At 40.1% G+C, this 5,522-nt stretch overlaps 1 long non-coding RNA gene across 2 annotated transcripts; it reads right to left on the reverse strand.

The window, feature by feature from the left end:
• Positions 1 to 209: 209 nt before the first annotated feature.
• Positions 210 to 3,768, reverse strand: LOC115168585 (uncharacterized). Of its 2 annotated transcripts, none has more exons than XR_003870706.1 (4): positions 3,420 to 3,768; positions 1,347 to 1,514; positions 760 to 896; positions 210 to 434 (listed from the first exon to the last, which is right to left on the reverse strand). It is a non-coding gene; the product is annotated as an uncharacterized LOC115168585 (long non-coding RNA). The 2 variants fall into 2 exon arrangements; XR_003870707.1 differs by having other exon boundaries at positions 3,258 to 3,768.
• Positions 3,769 to 5,522: the final 1,754 nt, after the last annotated feature.

Raw genomic sequence — 5,522 nt, forward strand, 5'->3', positions numbered from 1 at the left:
GATAAACAAATCAAAACATATTGTATATTTGAGATTCTTCAAAGTTCGCCTTGATGACGGCTTTGCACACTCTTGGCATTCTCTCAACCAGCTTCATGAGGTAGTCACCTGGAATGGATTTCAACAAAGTACAGAGCAATGGGTCTGAATACTTATGTAATTGGGATATTTCAGTTGTACATTTGCAAACATTTCTAAAAACCTTTTTTTTCTTTTTTTCTTTTATCTTTTTCTGAATAAGGCTGTAACAAAATGTGGGAAAGGGGAAGGGGTCTATATATAATTTCCAAATGCACTGACCCAGCAGCAGTGGCTGTCCAGCAGCAGGATGTTCTCAGGCTTGATGTCACGGTGGACCAGACCATGCTCGTGGATGAACTCCAGGGCACTGGTGATCTGAAGGACACAGCGCTTCACAGCACACTCTTGGATACCTACCGGGGAGCAGAGGAGTGGTGTGTTGTTTGTGTTAATAACATAAAGCCTACACTACCCATAATGCAATGCGCACCCATGCAGTGGTTATGGATAGTGTGCCTTGCAGCATGGCTACACCATTTGTTCTGGGGTCATTGTACCTGTCTAACATGTGAATTAGAAGACTGTACAGTCCATATGGAATTTTTTTGACAACACATTGAGCTTATGGATACTCAAAGGAATAACATTGATAACATGCACATTTTAATTGTTTTCTTTAACCCTTTATAGGTCATAGATACATCAACATGAAACAATGAGTTAAGTTTACTCTTTTACTTTCGCTTGGATGACGGCAAAAAGGTCCCTCCCAATAACAAGCTCCTGGGCAAAGCCGTAGTGCTCATTGGATTGGAAGGCGATTCCGAAGAGACCCACAATACAGGAGTGGTGTTCCTGCAAATCCATCGGTGTTCCTGCAAATCATCCATAGTTTCTATTTACATTTTCATAACAACTTTCCAAGTGTGACCACTGACCATATGAGGTTTTTGAGCAGAAAACACTGTCCAGTTAGAAGACAGAATACATTGTATTAGTGTCTATAAAGGTTTATCTGGACAGTTTGTATTTTTGTAACAACTTGGCAAAATGTTATGACCATAGTCAATGTTTTGACCACTGTAGACAACTGTAGAAAACACTGTAGAAAACACTGTGGATATGGCAGACGGAATAAATTATATTCGATTTTTTGCCAGAATTGGCAGTAGTCTACACTAGGAAGCCAATTCTAAGGATACTTTGATATGAAAACTTTCAACCACTTTCAAGCTACGTGAAATAAATGAATATTTCATTGAGTCATTGAACCAAAGAAAAGCTAATAGTATTTCAACCTATTAAACTATGAGTAGACTACTTACCCCTGCAGCGATGGGTGACCAGCAGCACCTTGTCATACTCCCCCCGGACCATTTCCTTGATGATGTTGAAGTGCTCTTTAACCTCTAGGTGGCTCAGGCTCTGCGCCGTCAGCTCTATCAGCTCATCAAGGCCCAGCTCAATCAACTCTCTCTTTCTGTCTCTAAAATCTGACAATCAGAGAGCCATGGGTTAATGATTGCTATGGTCCAATCAATGCCTCTGTACAATTCACAACAAACAAGTATTGATGTAAACACACTACAGATGTAGGATCTTAATTTGAGCTGGTTTGCTACAGCAGGAAAAGAATACTGCAGTAACAGGAAATGTTAATTATTATATTATAATTAATGGACGTTTTCGTAGTGGTTGATACCTTTTTCGTAAGGGAAAATCATGTCTGAAATTTCTAATTAGAAACTACAAACTTTAGAGGCCTTTTTAAACCTCAAATACACTTCAAATTGGACATTTCCTGCATTGTAGGAAAGTTCTCCTGCATCAGGGTGATACGATTCTACATCTGTAGATATTCCCAGTTTATACCAAGACAACAGAGCTAATTTTTGAGTATTTTTTTTATTTTTTTTTAGAAATGTATTCATCAAGCCAATCCTAATAATTGATTGACAGTCAATAGGGGGTGAACCACAATGACAATCTCCAGAAAAGAGAGGAATCCATAGCCAGTCTTACTACTGTAGATGTATGTCTCTCTACCTCTGTGACACCTTTCAGCTGAGCGGAGCTGGCCACCCAGTCTCTGTACAACGCTTACTCATGCACACTAATACAAAACCTACCATTTTACAGTATCACATGGTGTGAAGAACAATTATGGGATTAGATTAAATGTTGTGTAGACTTGTTGCAGGTGTTCAGAATTATCAGTGGATTATTTGTATGACAGGGTGGATTACTCCGAACATGTATTTCTGTACGGCCTGGTTATCTTATACGTGACAGCCTAAATACTTCTCAAAGATTTGTATGTTTTGTGAAGGCTGAGGTAACATAAATGAGCAAATAATCCCACTGACTGCTGAAAACTCAGCAACAGTGATTCATAACAAACCTAATCAGGGAATATGATCCCCCATTATACGGTACTGTGAAAGAACATGTCACTGTAATTGTAGCAGTATACTGTAAATGCCTAATTAAAATGTAGACAATAAAGAGACATTCAATTAATTCAACAACCATTTATTATAATTGCCTATGTAAATAATGTAAACTACTACAGTACAAATATCCAATTCTGTTGGACTTAAAATTAGTTACCCCAAATTAGTTATTTTGAATTATTGTATAATAAAATGTTCTGAAAAGGATGCATACTGTATGTACAGTCTATTTCACAATTGTCAATAAATATTTTAAAAAATTGTGCTCCTACAAAATCAGTTCCAATGTTATTTATTTAGGTTATTTCATAGATTTAATTTAATGCTTGAACAAAAAATAAATAACATTAGAAATTATTTTGTAGGAACACTATTTTTTACATTTATTTCCAATCTTTAAAGTCCTAAACAAAAGGAAGCAGTGTGTGTTTCACAATCACAATTGATAGTTTTTCACATTCAATATTGAAAAGTTCTTCTTATAAATGTAGACTACTTTTAGTGTTTCTGTCATCATTTCGTGTGTTATCATAAAAAGTGACCCTGTTTTGCAATACCCAAGCCATGCCTGCAAGACGTATTAATGCACATTTTGTAGGCGATGATATATAATTGGTGTCTACGTACATATAAAATATCATACCTATATAATATGCATAACAAAAACTATGGTTTCACAAATCTGCTATTTTTTCATTGCATTTGGCACTACATACTCAAGCATTAAAATTACATCAACCAAAATACTGTTTAGAAAACGGATTCATTGATGACCTGTCTTACCTTTTTAGTAGAGGATCCCATTGGCCTTGAACAACCAACATGCACACATGTTGCATCAAACACACAAACACCCATACACACAACCGGCATTTGACATGCATGTACAAATTAGTGTAGTAGCATAGCTCAGGTTGAGCGACTGTCCCTCTGTCCTTCCCTCACCTTACTGCAGCTGTGCTGTGGATCAGAGAGCCGTGTGGCTGGCTGACTGTCCCTCTGTCCTGCCCTCACCTTACTGCAGCTGTGCTGTGGATCAGAGAGCCGTGTGGCTGGCTGAGTGTCCCTCTGTCCTGTCCTGCCCTCACCTTACTGCAGCTGTGCTGTGGATCAGAGAGCCGTGTGGCTGGCTGAGTGTCCCTCTGTCCTGCCCTCACCTTACTGCAGCTGTGCTGTGGATCAGAGAGCCGTGTGGCTGGCTGAGTGTCCCTCTGTCCTGCCCTCACCTTACTGCAGCTGTGCTGTGGATCAGAGAGCCGTGTGGCTGGCTGAGTGGACCAGGGTGAGAGGAGGGATACAGCTACTACAGAGACCACTTCTGAATGCCCCAGTATGGGCACACACACACACACACACACACACACACACACACACACACACACACACACACACACACACACACACACACACACACACACACACACACACACACACACACATGCTAAATACACACCAATATAACTCCTCGGGGGAACCAAGGGTACATGTGCTCACACCACTATAACCTCTCAATGTGCTCCATGCTCACAGGACAGTAAAAGGACACATTGGCAGGTGTGTTTAACAATACAATCATGCTTATCTTTAGTAAAGACTTGAGCACAGTGAAGAGAGTACACTGTATTAGCCCTATATCAGTCTCAGTCACACACAGTGAAGAGAGTACACTGTATTAGCCCTATATCAGTCTCAGTCACACACAGTGAAGAGAGTACACTGTATTAGCCCTATATCAGTCTCAGTCACACACAGTGAAGAGAGTACACTGTATTAGCCCTGTATCAGTCTCAGTCACACACAGTGAAGAGAGTACACTGTATTAGCCCTATATCAGTCTCAGCCACACACAGTGAAGAGAGTACACTGTATTAGCCCTGTATCAGTCTCAGTCACACACAGTGAAGAGAGTACACTTTATTAGCCCTGTATCAGTCTCAGTCACACACAGTGAAGAGAGTACACTGTATTAGCCCTGTATCAGTCTCAGTCACACACAGTGAAGAGAGTACACTGTATTAGCCCTGTATCAGTCTCAGTCACACACAGTGAAGAGAGTATACTGTATTAGCCCTCTATCACTCTCCAGTCACAAATGTAATAGGATAAAAAGTTGTTGCCTGATATTGCTTTCAATAAGCAAACATTTATTTGTATAAAATATTTGAGAGCAAAACAGGTGTGTAGGGCGGGCCCCTTTCCGTTTTACAGTTGGCGCCACAACCCCCCCACCCACACTTTCAACCACGTTGTATTTAAGTCCTCATTGCTCTGTAACCAAGCCGACGTAAGCACTCTGAGAATGTACTCATTGAACAGACCACATATGCTTGAACTGATGTTCTGACTAGATTACCTCACCACACGCAGTGTGGTTTAGCTGTCACTGCTGACATGAAGGAAACTGATAATAACTCAGCACGGAATCCTTTATCTTATTACAGGATCTAAAGCAGATCCAAAACCTCTATTTGTTAAACCATATATACTGGTGACGCATCCAGCCTGTTGCAACCAGCTTTCTATTGGCTTTTGGGTCACCGCTGGGTCACCGCTGGTTGTCCTGGCTGAAATGGATCCAGGTCCTGTGCAACACGGGGCTTATCTGCAGAGCCCAAAGTGCCAGCAATGAATGTACTCAAACAGTGTATACGGAAAGTATTCAGACCCCTTCCCTTTTTCCACATTTTGTTACGTTACAGCCTAATTCTAAAATGAATGTTAAAAAAAAGTTTCCTCATCAATCTACACACAATACGCCACAATGACGAAGCGAAACTGGTTTTTGGAAATGTTTGCAAATGTATTAAAAATTAAATACAGAAATACCTTATTTACATAAGTATTCAGACCCTTTGCTATGAGACTTGAAATTGAGCTCAGGTGCATCCTGTTACCATTGATCATCCTTGAGATGTTTCTACAACTTGATTGGAGTCTACATGTGGTAAATTGAATTGTCTATATATGTTCCCTCAGTTGACACTGCATGTTAGAACAAAAACCAAGCCATGAGGTCAAAGGAATTCTCCTTAGAGCTGCGAGACAGGA

This window comes from Salmo trutta, chromosome 30 (genome assembly GCF_901001165.1).
Source record: "Salmo trutta chromosome 30, fSalTru1.1, whole genome shotgun sequence".
Classification (NCBI taxonomy): Eukaryota; Metazoa; Chordata; class Actinopteri; order Salmoniformes; family Salmonidae; genus Salmo; species Salmo trutta.